The sequence below is a fragment of the Oryctolagus cuniculus genome, chromosome 4, assembly GCF_051225735.1.
Source record: "Oryctolagus cuniculus isolate XC-2025 breed Fujian yellow rabbit chromosome 4, ASM5122573v1, whole genome shotgun sequence".
In the NCBI taxonomy this organism is placed as follows: domain Eukaryota; kingdom Metazoa; phylum Chordata; class Mammalia; order Lagomorpha; family Leporidae; genus Oryctolagus; species Oryctolagus cuniculus.
In genome coordinates this window covers 167,666,531-167,685,340 of record NC_142870.1, presented here as the reverse complement: position 1 = coordinate 167,685,340, position 18,810 = coordinate 167,666,531, and the positions used below count along the sequence as shown (strand labels likewise).

Below are 18,810 nucleotides of genomic sequence, written 5' to 3'. Positions count from 1 at the left end.
CTTAGAAAGGAGCTGAGAGACCATGTTACATAGTGTTGTAGACATAACCCCTGCTGAATCTTTGGCTACATGCAGGTCTACACCTGTGTGTACTTTGGACTGAGTCAATATGCAAGTCACTAGATTTTGAGAGCCACTTGTGAAAGTCTCTTGCTTCCCTAGAAATGGAGAAAACACCTGAACCCCTTTCTTAAGAGACAGCTTGACTCTTGTTAGTATCAGTCAGAATTCCCAAAAAATCCAAGATGTAATCACCACCTACCTTAAGGGCCACCCTCAGAGTGTAGTCAAGGTTGCTTGAATCTGTGTTTTCCTGGATTAAAATCCTAAGTAGCTCTAAATAAATGCAATTTTCTCTGTGCTTGAATAGGTTGATTTTATACTCAGTCAGCATAAGTTAGAGTCAACCAATAAAGGGAGCAAGTTCTAGGCTAATGATAAGGCATGTGTAAAGGTCCTGAGGTAGGAGGCAGCAAGGTACCTTGGGAAAGACAGAGAGCAGTGTGGCAGCAAGACAGAGAGCAAGGGCAGGCTAGTCAGCAGTGCAAGTGGGACGGCAAGCAGGGCAACACTTGTTCCTCAGGGCAGGCCATGTGAGTCATTTAGCCTTGTGTCAAGAAAGGGTTTTCAGCAAGGATAATGGGTCAGCTGACTGTATTGAGACTTGCAAAACCACACAGTGGTGCCTGGCCTGTAGTAGATGGCAGTAGATGGCCAGGTAGGCAGTCCTGGTATTGTATATCTTTCCATTCTTTTTTTTATTTGACAGGTAGAGTTACAGACAGCGAGAGAGAGACAGAGAGAGAGAGGTCTTCCTTCTGTTGGTTCACTCCCCAAATGGCCGCTATGCCTGGTGCTGCGCTGATCCGAAGCCAGGAGCCAGGTGCTTCCTCCTGGTCCCCGACGCAGGTGCAGGGGCCCAAGCACTTGGGCCATCCTCCACTGCCCTCCCGGGCCACAGCAGAGAGCTGGACTGGAAGAGGAGCAACCGGGACTAGAATCCGGTGCCCATATGGGATGCTGGCGCTGCAGACGAGGGATTAACCAAGTGAGCCACGGCGCCGGCCCTCAGCATCTTTCCATTCTGAGTCTATCAGCTGCCTGGAGCTGGAAGGGCCAAAGAGTGCTGGGGGAGGGGCAGTGGGACAAAAGTCAGGGCAGAAAGCACAAGGATTGCTCCACATGGCAAGGTGGAGGTGAGCCTAGCCAGAATGAGGAAATGTCTTTCCAGCGAGAGAGGCTGTGTCAGCAACCGTGTCACCGAGAGTCGCCAGGTGATTAAGGGGCTTGGGCTGCTGCTCCGGAGGACTGCTGCTGCCCACGGGGCCCTGGAGTGATGACTCAGGGCCTTTGGATGCCTGCCGCTCGGCTTCCTGCCTGGCGTATTTGAAGGATGCTTTTCATTTGCTCCTTCTGTTTGGTTCCCCAGGAGTGCTGGGAGCAGAGAGGATGTTTCCAGAAGACTCAGGTGAAAAGACCCGGGGACACATTCCTGCATCTCAACCCCATCCCTGCAGGGTGCTCCCCACACAGTCTGCAGTGCCCCGGGCTCTCCAAACCCCTTGGTTAGCAGTGGCTCCTGGGTTTTCTGGTGACTGTCAGGGGACAGCGAGGAGGAACAGTCCCCGAGAAACCTGCCCAGACCACCTTGCCCCACCCCACCTGTTTCTGCACTTACCTTTCTCTGCCTGTCCTGGGGTCTCCACACCCACCCACCCACCCCCGCTCTATTTGCCTCCAAAGTAAGAACTCATTTCGCCCCAATTCCTGTCAGCAGAAAGAGGACATGTATTAAATGGAAATCATGCCTTAAAATGACGGAGAACATCACTCCAGGCTAAGGGGTCTGAAGAATGAAGGGATTACTGTGCGCACATTGCATCTGGGTGAGAGGAGTTTGCACCAAGTACCAGCACATGCAGCAGCAAGGTCTCCTGGCCTCAAAGAGTGGGTAGAGGAGGTGGGAGAGTTTGGGGTTGAAAAGCCCAGGAGCTGGAGTCAGATTGAACCCTGCCTAGGCTGTGGACTAACTTAGTGATGTCAGGGAGGTGACGTCCACTTTGTGCCTCGATGTATTCATCCACAAAATGGGAACACTTCTCAAATCTTTCCTATGGAGTTCTTATCACATTAATTGGATGAATGTCTGCCATGGGCTCGAGCCAATGGCTGCATACAGCAAGCACATTATAAATGCTGCCTGTTATTGTTAGCCCTAAAGGAGGTCAGTCAAGAATAGGGTTCATCTCACTGTACAAATTATGAGATTAATGAGCTTCCTTTCAGATAGAAAATATGAGAATTCACTTATTTTTGAAGATCACACCTAAAAAAAAAACACAAGAAGAAAAAAGAAGCCACAAACGGGATTCCAAATGCTACAATTATTCCACATAAGGACCGAAAGTCCTCAAATAAAAGCAAGATGATGATGACAGCAATGTCACTGGACAGGACATACAGCGTCCCTACCCCCATGACCCTGAGCACTTTATCTTTCCGGTCACCTTCTGAAATGCTCTATAGAATCATAAAACCTGTCACTTGTGGGCTCCTCCAGCCTTGTTCCCATCGCTGGGTAGAAATATTGCCTCTCAGAAATGATTTAGTTATTTGGAGAGGAGCTGAGACACACTGAGGGCGATAGGAATCTTTCCCTGCACAGGCTGGGTCTTGTTTGTCCTTGTGCCTGCTGGGCCTGTTTTGGACGCTCGCTGCACAGGACTGGGGCCTCAAGTGGATGGCGCATGGAAGAAAACCAAAATGGTGTGTGCACTTGAGTAACTGGGGCGTGCACTTAACAGAACACACATGCACACACACACACACACACACGGGTAACTAACCATCCTGAGCGTGTACCATGTCCAGCTGCTGTATCAACAACCTGACCTTACTCCATCCTCATTACAGCTCGTTAGTTGATAGCTCATCCCAACTGATTGGATAGGAAACTGAGATTTAGTGAGCTTAAGCAGGTTCTCATGCAATTCATACGCATCGGAGGCAAAACTAAAATTGTCAGCGTCTGTGTCCTTTACAACCTCATTACAAAGTGAAATGGAAGGACCGTGATCTCTGGTTTATAATGCAGGGCTTGGGGCTGCCTGGTGCCCATGTGGGGAGCCAGCAGGTTGGTGGGATGGTCCGAGGCTCTCCCCCATCCACACCGCTTAAAGAATAACTCCGGCTTTACTCCGCTCTTCCCAAACACCTGTGTTCTTCCCACAGCAAACTTGGTTCAGGACCGGATGGAGAAGAACGCTTAGGGGAATGTGCTTCTGGCTTGGCTGAGCTGCCAAAACCAAGTCACCATGCACACAGGGTATGGACTCAGAAAGGGGCAGAATGCGGGGCCAGTCATGCCAAGAACCCCATGACACGGCTGTGGAGGAACTGAGTGAGCGCGAGAGGGGAAGACTTGCACGTGACTGCTGGTTCTTGCTGATTGAGACGAAACACGTCTGAGCCCCTCTCCAGCTCTAGAGGTCACGCTCCTCCTGTCCAAAGCCAGCAACACATGTGCACTAGAGGCCAGGAAGGCAGTCAAACTCCAAGGAAGAGGCCCCTGGGGCAAGCTCACCGTGCTCTCGGCTAAGTCCTATTGCACCTGCTGTCCTTGGCACCCTTGTTGGGACTACAGAGGAAGGAGGACTGCCTCATTCAGGTGGTGCCTGCTGAGTTACACAGAGCAAGTGGAGAAACTGAGGCACAAAAATGCTAACAGGCCAAGACACGATGAGGCGTTGAATAAAGACTCCTGGGTTAGAGGTCTGGGGACCCGGGCACTTTTTCAGAGAGACCACAGCTCATTACACAGCCCTGGGGAAGGTGTTGTATTCCAGTTTCCCTGTATGCAGGTGGAAGTGTTGCACTAAATAAATCTCTGACTGCCTTTTCCACGTCATAAGACCTTAGTCCTGCCTTCGTGACTTCCGCCATCCCACACACAGCCATCCCACACACAGACCTTGGGGCTAAGGGCAGAGGCGGACGTTTAGGTCACTAGTCCGAATCAGGTACTCTGTTAACGAATTCTCCAGCTAGAAAAGCGGCTGTAGCTTGGGTAGTACAGTTCACATTGCTTGTGCCTCAATCGCCTTCACTGTTTCTTCCTCAATCAAAGGCATATGGATGCAGGCATGTGGAACTCCACTCTGCTCTGCGGAATGCATCCGCTGTTCAAAACAAGACACTGTGCTAATGGTTTCTTCCGGACACAGAGAAGTACAAATAAAGTGGGGGAGGGAACAGGACAGTCATGTGGTGTTAGGAGTGGGAAGGGGTGGAAGTGGCATAATGAGGGGAAATTAGTTTTTTGCAGAACTTAAGGGTTCTGTGGTTTGCCATTAAAGCTTGGTTTCTGAATTGGAGCACAGGGAGCGGTACACAAGTGGTAGTGCTTATCTCTCTGGCTGCAACCGGTTTTGAAAAAAAAAATGGAGGTTTTAAAAATGATGTATTTATTTGAAAGGGGAAGTTATAAAGAGAGGCACAGAGAGAGAGAATGACAAAGAGAAAGAGGGAGAGAGAGAGAGGGAGGGAGGGAGGGAGAGAGAAGTCATCTGCTGGTTCACTCCCTAAGTGGCCACAAGGGTCAGGGCTAAAGCAGACTTATGCCAGGAAATAGGAACTCCATCCAGGCTTCCCATATGGGTGGCAAAGGCCCAAACACTTGGGCCATGATTGGAAGTGGAGCAGCAGGGATTTGAATCAGTGCTCCAATGTGGGATGCCAGCATTAAAAGTAGTAGCTTAGCCCTCTGTGCCACAATGCCAGCCCAGAGGGTTTTTTTTTTTTTTAAGATTTGCTTATTTATTTGAAAGGCAGAGTTCTAGAGAGAGAGGGAGACACACACACACACACACAGATCTTCTATCTGCTGGTTCAAATGGCCTCTGTGGCTGGGGCTGGGCCAGGCTGAAGCCAGGAAGCAAGAACTCCATCTGGGTCTCCCATGTGGGTGGCAGGGGCCCAAGCACTTGGGCCATCTTCTGCTGCTTTCCCAGGCACAGTAGCAGGGAGCGGGATCAGACATGGAGCTGTCGGGACTGGAACAAGCTCTCAGATATGGAATACTGGTGTATTGTACACAAGTGGTGGCTTGACCCACTGTGCTACAATGCTGGCACCTAAAAAATTGGAAGTTCTTAAGAGCAGGGAATGCGTATACTGTCCTGCTACAAATTAGGGATTAAGAGCTCTGGAAACCAGGATTATCTAATTACCTCCTGCTCTGAACAGCCACCACCGTATATGAATAAAATGAACAATGTTGTTCTGCACTGGACAAGAAACAGTTTCCAAATAATCCTGTGAGCCACTGAATTACCTGGGGGTGCACTGCGCGGTGTTGGGAGGCCCTTTCTCCTAGTGCAAGAGGCTACAGAGAAGAAGGGTTTCCTGTAGGACCGAGGCCTTTCAGCACCCGAAGGGCCACTGCCCTCCCTGCACCAGAATCGGAGCAGCTGGCCCCTCCGACAGCTCTACATAAACAGCTGGAACCCAAATCCAGACTGCTCGGTGATAAACAGTCTTTCTCTCCTTTCTCTCACTGTAGCAATGTGAAAAAGGGAGAAGGGTGAATTCCCCAGTGTCCAGCACAGAGCCCTTCCACGTCCACGTCGTGTAGCAGATGCGCTGGTTGTTTCTGTCTGGGTCCTCCAGAAAGTGATGGCCCAGACCCAGGTCCAAGCCTGAGAGATTTACCGGAGACAAGGCCGATGAAAGAGAAAGGGAAGGCAGTTAGGGGAAGCCCTCCGGTCTCTGAGCATGGCGTGGCTCTGATCCCTGTGGCAAGGGAGGAAGAGCTGCAGGTGTGGGGGAAGCACCTCAGGCTCCCGGTGGTTTGTCCTGAAGCAGCCTTGGCCAGCTCAGTGGGCGGGGCCAGCACAGGTGTGCTCACAGATTCCACAGTGGGCGAGGACGGCCAGGCCCTCTACCAGTATGCTGCTGCCACTGCCCGCGAGCTGTTCTAGGAGAGCGCAGGCCGACTCTGGTAGATCCCGGAGGGCCTGAAAGCGCAGGTGGACTCTCGCGAGTGCTTTGTGGCCTTGGCGTGCTTTTCCACAGGGTCATGAAAGACTTAAAGACAACGTGCACTTCCTTTTCTTATTTTTTATAATACATGTTGTTATGATTTTCAAAGCTTCACTAATGCCTGAAGAATAATGTTGAAAGTGTAACCAGCACCTAGCTATTTTTAGAGCAGCTTTACTGTATGCATTGCTGGTCCTCCCCCGATTTGTGCAGCTCCCTTCTCTCAGTACAATCTACTTCCCACCCTCCATGATGTGACCTAGCAGAATTGGCCCTGAAATGTGGTGCGTGCCTGGAATGGAAACACGAGACCTACTCCGTTACCAAGTCATGATCAACCCGAGTAAGAAAGTCCCTGCTGCCCTTCTCTCTGCTTTCCAGAAGTCACTCTGGTGCCTCTGTGGCTGGGTAGAAGTGCTGCTGTGAACAGAGGCACCTGCGACGGTGCCCAGTGGGGCCTCTTGCACCTCAGTAGCTCCTAGAAGGTGTCCTTGGTACCTGTACACAGAATTGAATAATATGCCTGCGTTTGTAGCAGTCACAAAGGTAATCCACTTCAGTGCAATGACTTCTATTGAAGCCCAATTCAAGCAGAATCTATAAAAGCAATGCAATGTGTTACATTGTATTTCGAAGGGCACTGTTGCTTATGTTCTCCCAGGATCACTTGTTGCAGAAGACTCAAGAGTAGTGGCTACAAAACAGACTCCTGAAGTCATTTCAGAAGGGAATGGGAGCCCTCCTTACTTACTGTGATGTGAGGAGCTGAGCGCTGTGGAATCCTGTCTCTATGGAGGCCATGTGGCCTGAAGCTCACTCCTACATCTGTTCCCCAAACTGGTGCACGTTCAACAACCAGCTTCCCTGTCCTAACTCTGTATTGCAGGAGCTAGAAGTCTGTGAACTCACCTCCCAGCATCTCTTCTTTCCCACCCAGTGGATGCTAGTTATGTTCTGTCCATTGGATGCACTTGTGTGAAGGTGGGGCCGAAGAGAAAGTCATTTCTCCTTCCTCTAGTCGTGTCAGCAGATGATGATATCGTGCTTTGCGTAAATGAGGGGTCTTCAAAAAGTTCACATAAGATGCAAACTTTGAAAAAAAAAAAAAGAATGAGATTCAAAATTCCTTTGCACTGAAATCAGCTTATCTTTTAATTCCATTTTCCATGAACTTTTTGACTACCCACATTCTTCATTTTAAGACTCTTTAAACTCTTCGCTTAAATAATATTCATTTTACATGAATGTTTTGAGCATTCCTCATATATCCTGATATACCAGTTTAGGAGTGTTTGGATTTAGAGGAAAAGAAACAATGCCCACAATATCCACACTAGATTATTGACATAGCTTGGAGGGAAGTGGGAAAGGTAGAAGGGAGAAAGGAAATAGAGGGGAGAATTGTTCATTAAAAATGCAAAAAGAAGAGCCTTTTTTAAAAAAATTAATGTTATTTATTTGAAAGGCAGAGTTGCAGAGTGAGGAGGAGAGACAGAGAGAGACAGAAAGATCCTCTATTCGCTGGTTCACTTCCCAAATGGCTGCAATGGCAGGGTTGGGCCAGGCTGAGGCCAGGAGCCTGGAGCTTCTTCCAGGAAGACCAGAGCTTTTCATAAAGCATTACTGATGAAAAGAAATTATAAGAACATCTAAATAAATGGAGAGATATTCCATGTTCATAAATAAGAAGCTTCACCATCGTTAAGAGGTCAGGCAGTTCTTTTGAATTTTGTCTTTAGATTCAATGCAATCCCAATCAAAATGGCATCAGTTTATGTTATGAATATGAATACATTGATTTGAACACATAGAAAGACAAAAGATCCCGGAAAACCAGCACAATATGAAAGAGGATCAAAGGGAGAGGACTGACACTCCTTGACTTCAAGACTTACTCCAAAGCCTCACTGTGGTGCTGGTGAAAGCATAGGCAATAGATCAATGGGACAGAACAGAGAGTCCAGAAATAGACACATGCAACTGTAGTCAATGGGTGCTTGACAAAGGAGCAAAAGCAATTCTTTGGAGAAGAATAGCCTTACAACACATGGTGTTAAAAAAAAAAAACAGGATCTCTACGGGAAAAGAAAAGAAAGAAAAAAGAATCCACACATTTTGTGACAGTACACCTTTCACAGCAATTAACCCCATGTACATCCTACGCCTAAATTTAAAGTGTAAATCCACATCACTCCTAGAAGATAAGATGGGAGAAAATCTGGGTGACTGAGGAGTGATTCTGAGCTTTAAAATAGAATATCAAAGAAAGAAAGAAAAAATAAGATGCATTCTATTAATAATTAAATTTTCTGGGACCAATGTTGTGATGTTGTGTGTAAGGACACCACCTGCAATGCTGGCGTGCCATACGGGCATCAGTTTGTGTCCTGGCCTTTTCACTTCTGCTCTGACTCCCATCCAATAGCCTTGGAAAAGCAGTGGAAGATGGCCCAAGTGCTTTGGCCCCCACCACTCATGTGGGAGACGTGGATGGAGTTCCTGGATCCTGGCTTCAGCCTGGCTCAATCCTGGCCATTGTGGCCACTTGGAGAATGAACCAGCAGATGGAAGATTCTCTCTCTCTCTCTCTCTCTCTCTCTGTAATTCTGTTATATAAATTAATAAATATTAAAAAAAAAAACAAAATATCTGCTTCCTGATAGATACTGTTAAGAGAACAAAAAGGCAAAACAACAGGATAGAAGAACGTATTTGTAAAATGTATTACCTGATAAAAGGCTTGTATCCAAATATACCCCTGATAAAGGATATCCGAGGACTTGTAAGTATCAACAGTAAGAGCACAAGTGACCTGCTGTGGTTCTAACGTGTTCTCTAAAGTCTCTGTTGGAAACATGAACCGTAGTGCACAGTGCTGAGGCTGTGAGGCTCCGCCCCCTGTGAATGGATTAATGCCATGGTCATGGGGATGGGCTTGTTGTCAGGGAGGGGCTTCTTCAGGAAGATGAGCTCCCCCTCTCTTGCCACCTCATGCCCCCTGTCATGTTATGAACCAGCCAGAATATCCTCACTCCATACTGGCAGCTTGCTACCAGACTTCGATTTGTCTGTAAATAATCCAGTCTGTGGTATTCTGTTACGGCAGCACCAAATGGACCAAAACATTACTCAGTTAAAAAATAGGGGTGGGTGTTGTGGTGCAGTGGATTGAGCTGCAACGTTAGACACCCAAATCCCCTGTTGGTGTGTTGGTTTGAGTCCTGGCTACTCCACTTCTGAATACAGCTTCCGCCTAATGCATCCTGGGAGGCTGTGAATTAAGGTCCAAGTGCTTGGTCCCCTACGATCTTCCTGAGAGATCCCGATGGAGTCTCAGCCTCCTGGCTTTGGCCTGGCCCAGTCCTGGCTGCTGTGGGCATTTAAGGAGTTAACCTTAGATGAATGCACTCACTCTCTCTCCCTCTCTCTCTTTCAAGTAGATGAAAATAAATAAGTATACTTTTCTACAAAAAGATGAAAGGACGGAGATGCTGACCCTGTCTTAGATACGACTCAGTGGGTTTGTGGTCAGCTTAGGAATCTGAGCTTCTGAGTGGGTGATGCGAATGTTTGATTTTGTTGGGACTCCTGGAAAACTCTGCATCTTAATAAAGGAGAAAAAGTAAGCATGCAAGAAAAGATAAAGATGAATTGTGGACATCCCATCAGCCCCAGCAGCAACTCTATCAGAGAAGAGAAACTGGATTTGCAGAAATCAGAGGAACTTGGCGTTTGGTTTGTTTACCAGTTAATCCTCCACACGGCTGAGGGGTAGGATCCTGGAGAGGAAGTGGGTAAGCAAGGGGGCAGAATTAGTGCTGAAGACTCACGGGGTTCTGGTTCTGAAACACACCCTTGCCAGTAAACCTGAGAGGGTGGGGGAGCCCCGTGACCAGGAGGCGGCGACAGCAGCTGAGCAGCCACACAGCCTTGCAGCAAGGCTCAGGAATCCACAGCGCCCTGAGGGTCCACGTTGGCTGCCTCAGCAGTGACAGCCACCACGTTTCCTGATAACCTTTCCAACTGGTTTAATGGGGTATAATTTCCAACTTGTATAATGGGGTTCCTGCTCTGTGCTTGGACAGGAAAGAACAGGGGATACACATGATATCTCAAGTGGCCAGCTGGACACCAGCATGCAGTGGGCGAGGGGGTGTCCTCTGGAGGAAGGGAAAGATGTCTACAGGCAGTGTCAGCGGGCCTGAGGCTTGGAAACTCATCTGGGTCCACCTGTTCTTTCATTTATCTATTTGAAAGGCGGGAGAGGGGAGAGGAGGAGAGAGGGGAGAGGAGGGGAGAAGAGGGGTGAGGAGGGGTAAGGAGGGGTGAGGAGGGGAGACGGGTGAGGAGGGGAGACAAGAAAGTAGGGGAGACGAGAAAGGAGAGGAGACAAGAAAGGAGGGGAGAATCTTCCATCCATCCACCGGTTCACTTCCCAAATGGCCACAATGGCTGCAGCTAGGCCAATCCAAAGCCAAAAGCCAGAAGCTTCTTCCAGATCTCCCACAGGGTGCAGGGCCCCAAGTACCTGGGCCATCTTCCACTGCTTTTCCAGGCCACCAGCAGGGAGCTAGACTGGAAGAGGGGCAGATGGGACACAAAGCAGCGCCCATGTGGGATGTCAGCACTGCAGGCAGTGGCTTAACCTGCTGAGCCACAGTGCCAACCCCTCCCCCTGTTCTTGTTTGCTTTCCCTGATGAGCTCCAGTTGGCCAAGATTCCTTAACCTCTAACGAGGATAAATCTCTAAAGCAGTGGGACTTATTAAAAAAAATCCAGATACCTCAGCTGTTACCCACATAGAGAAAAACAGCATCTCCTGGGCTCCATGTATCAGTATCGTTACAACTATCCAGGTGACAGCAATGTGCATCTAAATGTGAGAACAAGTCAGCTGTGTGGCAACCTTGGCAAAGACGGGCCCAGCTGCCACTTTTGAAAACAATTAGGAAACTATTGCATAAAGTTATCTAAGGAATCATGTTGGCATTTACAACCATTAATGTTAGATAAGGGGAAAGGATCAACAATACACATGGGCCAGGTGTAGAACTGTTGATATGATATATGTGTTGATGTGAGATATATATATAGAACTGTTAACACTGTTGATATGATATAGGGCATAATTAGAAAGAAATGAAGTTTCAGATGGGCCAGAGAAGGAAGCTGTAGAAGTGATGGTTATGTTGATGATGCGGGGAATGTTATGTGGCATGAATTTGTTGGGTTGTTGTTATGTTGGTAACCCAACCTGTTGGATCTTGTCCTCCAGAATGTAGAGGAGGGTGACCAGTGATTTTCTGAGGATTGGGGGTATAGGAATTGTAGAAGCAGAAACATTAGTGAGTAAGGTAGCCATGATGGGAGGTTCTTGAAGGGGAGCACATATAAAGCATTGCTGTTGGTAAAGGGCGGAGAGTAAAGTAGAATTGGTGGTTGATAAAGTAGGGTGAGAGACAGATGGATGAGCTGTAGCCTTGTTAAGGGAGATTTAGCTGGGTTAATTAGTTGGAACAGGTGTATAGAGGACTCATTTACTATATCAACCACCGCATCTTGGGAGCTGAGAGTAAGCCCTGATAATTTTTATGGTTCCATGGGGATCTTGCACGTTAGAGCCTGTATGGAAAGTGATGGATCCCTCGATTTCATCTTGCCAGACCTGAAGGTAGGAGTCATTAGCTGAAGGGGGTTGGACTCAGTCCCTGTCTGCCTGTGGCATCCAAGCTAGAGTGCTTCTACTCTTGGAGCAAGACCTTAGAAAACTGTTTTCCCGGGAGGCCATACTTGTGGTTGGTATAGTAGTATTTACAGGACCATGATGTGCAATATTTCCAGTGAGCATCATTACATGATCCTGTGTGGACGTACAGAGTGATAGGGCCTGCACAGCCCATGATGAGGCAGAAGGTAGCATTAAGTAATTTAGCAGGAGTGCAAGTGGTATAAATCTGAAATTGCCAGGCATAATGTGTTCCTGGGACTAGTGTAGATGTAGGGCAGACATAAAAGAGCGGAAGAGATGATATTATCAGGAAATTCATCGTGGTGTATGGAAGAGGGAGTGAGACAATAAGAGAAGATATGGAAAAGTGTAGTTCTCAAGGGAGTGAAGTCTGAGGAGGTTCCCTGGAGGTGCAAATCTTCAGTATCTGAAAGGAGCCAGGAGGGGTGGATAGGCAAAGCGTGTGTCTGTTCTTCATCCCACAGAAGCTATAGGAAAGAGTGGCTGTGATAAGAGAGGATCAGTATGCATCCGGTGTTGGAAATGGAGGGAGGCCGGTGATCACTGTCTCTTGGAGGCGGGTTCATCAAGGGCAGGAGGGTCTGAGTTCTTGGGTACAGTTGGTAATGGAACCTGAGTCTCGGTACACTTGGCTGTGAGTGGCCCAGCAAGGTGGGGGGTTGCTTAAGGTGGGTAAAGTGGACCCAGTGGGGGATTCCCTGTAATTCTGCTGCTGCAGGAGTAGTGAGAATAACCCAGGAAGGTCTGGTCCATTTAGCATGTAGTTTAGTGGGAATAGGGGGCAAGGAGGGGTGTGAAGAGGACAGGAAGACCTCATCTCCTACTGTAATAGGAGGGAAGCTGTCTGAGGTGGCTGGACCTGGAGCTGGGCAGTAGGTGTCTGTATATTTCCATAACATTTCTGGAGATGTTTTGAGAGTAGTTGGGGCAGCAGGAGTGGAGATTGAGAGTGTATAGTCAGAGGAACCAAGGGATGTCCATTTATCACTTCAAAAGGCAATATATTGAGAGATGTTTTTTTTTTTTTTTTGCAAGGGCTCTGATATGCAGCAGGGCCAATGGGAGTAGTTTAATCCAGCCCAAGTGGAGCTCAGGAGAGAGCTTGGTCAGAGCACTTTTTAGTATATGATTTGCCCTTTCTACTTTTCCTGAGGATTGAGGGTGGTAAGGGATGTGGAAGTGCCTTGGTAGGTAGTTGAGTTACCTGGGATGTAAGTTCAGGACCATTGTCTGACTGGAGAGAGCTGGGAACCCCAACGTGGGGAAAAATCTCCCGAAGTAGGATATTGGAAACTCTTAGTGCCCATTTGTTAGTAGCTGGGAAGGCTGCAACCTACCCAGAGAAGGTATCTACCAGTGCCAAGAGATTTTGAAAATGCCACACTGTGGGCATAGGGGTGAAGTCAACCTGCCAGTCAGAGGCCAGCAGGTGTCCTCTGGCCTGATGGGAGCATTAGGGTGGAGGACAGAGGTTAGAGTTAGGGCTTGTTTTTTGACATAAAGAATAAGAAGAGGTGAGTTGTTGAAGACATTTGGTAACTTCTGGTGAGAGAGGAAGAAATTGTTTGACAAACGATAATAAAGAAGAAATGTTGGGATGAAACAAATGGTGGAGATAGAATAAGATGGGCTGAGTGGAGGGCTTTTGGGATTGTTGGTTTTGAGGGTGGTTTATCAGCATAGCAGGTGGAGTGGAGGATGAACAAGAGGAAAAGGAAGACCTTTTATTGGCTGTGATGGCAGAGTTATCAGTCTGAGGGGCTTTACAGTGGACAAGTCCTATTTATATTGGAAGACAGGCTGCCTCTAAGAGAGAGGTTATGTAGGTAGCATTGGACATGGCTGGTCCCCTTAGTGTTAAGAAGGCCCCTTTCTTTCCAAATTGCTGAGTGGGTGAGGAGGATATGGAAGGCATATTTCGAGTCAGTATAGACAGTGATGGTTTTAATTTTTGCCAGCATAAAGGCACGGGTTAGAGCATCGAGCCCAGCCTGTTGATTAGTAGTATTGAAAGGAAGCAGTCCTACCTCAACTGTATCAGTGGTTGCTATCACAGCATATCCTGCCCTTTTTATTCCCTTATAGGAGATGGAGTCATAATCTGTGGATCAGACTAGAGTAGGGTTAACTAGGGGACCCTCCTGGATGTTTGAGGGGTGAGGTAGTAAGTGTTTGATAGTCTCAATGCAGGAGTGACCAAGAGCCATGTGATCAGGAGATGGAGGGGGAGAGGGGAGGTGGGTAGCTGGGTTAAGGGGAGGACAAGGTTTAAAAGTGAGGGTAGGGTCCTTGATTAGCACCATCTGAAGGGCCATAGTGCGAGATGGTGGAGAGACTGGAGGCCCTCATAAGTTAGAAGCTCTGACAGGTGGTGTGGGGACAGAAGTTAGTGGTGAACTGAACATGAGTTTTTTCACTCTTGTGTGAGAACCACTGCTGAGGCTAGCCCCTGTAAACAGGGTGCCCAGCCCTTGACGGTGGGATCTAGTGTTTTTGAGAGATAGGCTACAGGAGCAAAGGAGGGGCCATTTGATGGCCAAGAACCCCTAAGGCTGTTCCTTGGTTTCCAGTGACAAAGATGGGGAAGGGCTGTGTGAGAACTGTAAGGCCGAGGCCTGCAGAATAGCCTGTTGGAATTTTTGATATTGGAAAATTAATGGGGCTACAAGGTGCTCCAGGAACAATCTCTTTGTGACTTCATAGAGTGGTCAGTCCAGAAGGGAGAAGTTTGGAATCCATGAACATAGGAATCCTGCCAGGCCTAGAATGGAAAGAATTTCATATTTGGTAGAAGGAGGTGGGAGGTTAGCTAAGAGGTACTTTCTGTCTACAGTGATAGCCTTGTGGGTGGGAGTGAGATGTACACCAAGATAGGTTACCTCAGATAAGCAAATCTGTGCCTTGGTGAAGGCTACCTGATAACCTTTGGCTCCTAGAAAGTTGAGGAGAGTAGCAGTTTGTCATTGGCTGCCTAGTTTTGAGGGGCTTCAACAGAGGATGTCATTTATGTACTGGAGAAGAAAGGAAGAGGATAGACCCAGGGTACCTAGATCATTGATCAAGACCTGACCAAACAGGTGGGGGCTATCCCAGGACCCCTAGGGGAGTACAGTCCAGGTCAGTTGAGTGGAGACTCAGATGTCAGGATCAGTCCACATGAAAGCAACTGTGTCCTGAGAGTTAGGATGTAGGGGAATGGTAAAAAATGCATCCTTTAGATCCAGGATGGAGGAGTGAGATGTGGATACTGGGAAAAGGAAAGCAGGGTATATGGATTAGGAATCACCAGGCGTATGGGTACTGCATTAATATGTGGAGGTCTTGTACCAGATGGAAAGACCCATTAGCCTTTTTAACTGCCAATATTTGAGTGTTATAGGGGGAGTTAGTCTTGTGTAGAAGAACTTGGTGGAGGAGTTTGGAAATTATAAGGTTTAGATCTTAAAGGCTGGAAAGGAGTAGGAGGGGGTATTGTGGCTGGGAAGGAAATGTGGAGGAGTCTTGTAATTTTTTATGGATGGGAGGAGGTCACTCTGTAGGGTGACTGTTGTCCCCTACCCACAGTTTGACAGTAGACAGGGACCCTGAGGTAGACAGGGTGAGAGAGGCAAGGTCATCTTAAAAGAGAAGTAGTAAAAAAGCGAGGCAAAGGGAGGCCGGAGGACAGGGCCAATGATGGAGGGTGAAACTCACCTGAGCACCAAGCTGATAGAGTATGACTGTTTACAGGAGGGGAGCAGTACATTGAGGTATAATGAGAAAAGAATGGGAAGAAGGCATTGCATGAATCATGCAGAGCAGGTTGGGAGTCTGTAGGGGTCTGTAAGGTTTTCCCTCCCTCCAGGCTATGGAATTTGAGGCAGCGAGGTTGGTTCCCAGTACTGGATGAGGACTAAGAAGGTTGCCTCTGGGTCAATGAGAAATTGGCCTACCTGCTACTGTCACAGTTACCCTGCTCCCATGGAGGGATGGCCATAGTTGGTTGGCGGGAGTCCAGGCTCCATCTGTCCTCAGAGCCAGCCCTAGAGGGTCCACCTGCAGCATGGCTGGGGTGGATGCCCTACTGACTCAATGGACAAGAGGCAGTCCGCTGACTGATGGCCTTCTTGGTGACATTTAGCACAAGGACCCAGTGGGTCTTGAGGATTGGGACATAGTCTGGCCCAGTGACCTATTTGGCCACATTTAAAGCATGGACCTGGAGGACTCCCACAGTCAGCAGGGTTACCAGAGGCAGCGGATTGCTGAAGAGCCTCGGCTAGCATTTGGTGCATTGCCTTTGGGGCGCTCTCATCCCTTCCGTTGTACACTTTAAAGTCCACCTCTAGAATTTCTGCCTGTGGAGTTAATTGGCCCCTGTCAAGCTGCTTCAAGCCTTGATATCAGGGAAACTCTGGGCAAAGAAATGGTGCATGAGGAGGCTCTGGTCATTGGGAGACCCTGGGTCTAGGCTGGTATATTAGAGGAGACTCTGCATGAGGTGCTGTGAAGAGGCAGATGGCTTTTCCTTTTCATCTTGGCTACCTTCTCCCAGTTTATCATAATTCACAGCCTTTCTGGTGGATTTTCTGAGGCCAACAGGTAATGAAGTGATTTCTGGCCGTTATGCCATTGGGAGAGTAGTCATTCCAATTGGAGTCCTGTTTGGGAACTGTACCTGCTCCTATGGGATGGGCAGGGTCAGTTTGATGGGTCTCATCAGCTTGGAGACAGACCTGTTCCCAAATCACTTTTGCCCCTCTGGAAGGAGGGTGTTGGAGAGGATCCTGAAGACATCGTCAGATCATAGGACTGGGTTAAACATTGAAACTCTTTCATGTACGACATTGGATTAGAGGTGAAGGATCCCAGTTTTGATCCGATTTGTGGGAGATCAGCAAGTGAGTCAGGATCCTGGACCCTGACTATGCCCTCTGCTCCTGCCACCACTTGAAGGGGCGACATGGAGGCAGGCTCCCTAGCTGCTGCACGAGAGTGAGTGACTTGGGGACTGGGCACAGGAGAGGGGGGTTGAGAGCTTGACGCAGTGGTGGCAGGGCGGGTAGAGTATGTTGGCTCAGTAGAATGCAGGAGGGTGAAAGTGGGAGCAGGGGCTGGGTTTGAGACAAGGCAGAGAGTGGGGGGAGTAGAAGTGGACAAGGACTGGTTGTGAGATAAGGGCGAGCAGGAGACTTGAGATAAGGCAGGGGGAATAGAAACAGATGCCACCTCACAGAATTCCTGGGCAGGAGGGAGAAGGGACAGTGAGAGCCGGAGCAGAAGCAGATGTCACCTCCTGGAATCTCTGGGCAGGAGAGGGAGAGGCAGACAGGGCAGTGAGAGCTGGAGTGGATGGTGGGCTTTGAGATTGTTAAGTGGGAAGTGACTGACGGGCCCGAGCAGGAAGGAGCTGAGCCGGTGCTTGTGGTGGGGAGCGGCAAGGTGGGGGCTCATCCGCAGGATCGACTGTAGAACAGAAGGGCTTTGGCTCTGGCTCTGGGTCTTTAGTAGGAGCCTTGGCGGCTAAGAGGACTTGAGCCAGGAACACGGGGTGCAGAGAGAAGGGTTAGACTGGAGATAGAAGAAAGCTTGAACATAGGGAGTCTCCTTCCATTTTCCTGAATGCTCACAGAAGTGAGAGAGATCCCAAATAATGTCAGGGTCAAACATGCCATTTAGCGGCCATTTGGACTTGTTGTTGAGGTCATACATGGGCCATGCCTGATTACAAAGAGATCTGGGGCCAATTTGAGAGGAACAAGATTATTTAGGAGACAACTGAGAGGAGAGTTGAATGGAACGTGGGACAAGGAGGCTCCCATTATGACCTGAGGGGTTGGACTGGCGATAGCAGGTGTCCCCAAGATCATGGCAGTCCAACGAAGAGAGTAGGGGAGCAGGGAGTAGGGTGGTCACCCACACCCTCTGTCACCCGGGGCATAAAGCCTGAAGGAATGGTGGCACCTGGTACCAGGACTTCGAGGTGGAGCAGAAGTCACAGTGGGAGAACTCCCCATTCCCTGTCTTCCCTCAGGATCAGGAGGGCCAGTGTGTGGATGGAAATCAGAGTGTTCTGTGGTGATGAAGGAGGTCCAAGGGTGAGTTTAGTGGTTGGTAGGAATCCAGGATCCTAAAGCAGCTCAGATCTCTGTGGGGAGAGCAAGGTCAACAGGAGAGCCTGGATTTGAGTCATAGCGCCAATGAAAGGCCACCACAAAACATGCCAAACATGGGAGTTAAGGGAGATGTTTATTGTCCTGGAGAGGGGACTGACAGGCTGAAAGGAGAGAGCAAAGAGAGAACCTTGCAGGAAAGCAGGTCTTGTTATAGCCTTGCTAGGATAAAGAAGGGGGAGCAGTGACCCCTTTCGGGTGGGAATGGAGTTGACACTGGTGGTTGAGCCATTCGGTCACCTGACTTCTGGTCAGCCAGGCTGGATTTTGGAGAGATTGAAACTTATTGTACAAGATGGCAACTGGGCCAGAGCCTAAGATGGTGCCCAGGGCTTAAGATAGCACCTCAGATAATATGGCACTGGTTTCACTAGCAGGTGCAAGGGTCCAAGAACTTGGAGCATCTTCTTTGCTCTCCCAGGCAAATTAGCAAGGAGCTAGATAGGAAGTAGAGCCACCAGGACTCAAACTGGTGCTCCTATGGGATGCTGGCATCACACACAGTGGCTTTATCCGATATATTACTGTGCCAAAAGCTTTGTAAGAACAGAAGGTTCTGCAAAAACATGATTAGAAACCAGAGACTACCTTCTCATTTGCGAATAGAGAAGACCGTCATTTCTGATGTCCCAAACCCTGTCTCTGTCCACCAGGTATCTGTATGTTTGTCACTGCTGTTGTGGGTGGCTGCTCTCAGCAAGGACTTGTGAGCAGCACTTTAAGGAGCAAATGCTGGCCCGTGTCTGTCAGAACACGAAGCCTCTCTTCTGGAAGGCATCGCCATGTACTTTCTCCCGTATCCCCTGAAGCAAAAACTATCACTGAGCTGAGCAGACAGACTGCAATGTAAGTGTCAATCTGTTGAACTTA

General features: G+C 48.6%; 1 long non-coding RNA gene across 13 annotated transcripts in view; it reads left to right on the top strand.

The window, feature by feature from the left end:
* The first annotated feature begins 11,445 nt into the window (after positions 1-11,445).
* The window catches only part of LOC149127208 (uncharacterized), a 70,542-nt gene continuing 63,177 nt past the window's right edge, over positions 11,446-18,810 (top strand). For 9 of the 13 annotated variants that reach the window (XR_016232901.1, XR_016232898.1, XR_016232903.1 and 6 more), the window contains exons 1-2: positions 11,456-11,710; positions 18,594-18,786. This is a non-coding gene — a long non-coding RNA (uncharacterized LOC149127208). Of the gene's footprint in view, positions 11,711-18,593; positions 18,787-18,810 lie in introns of all 13 variants that reach the window. The other 4 variants (XR_016232894.1, XR_016232893.1, XR_016232892.1 and 1 more) reach the window with 3 other exon arrangements.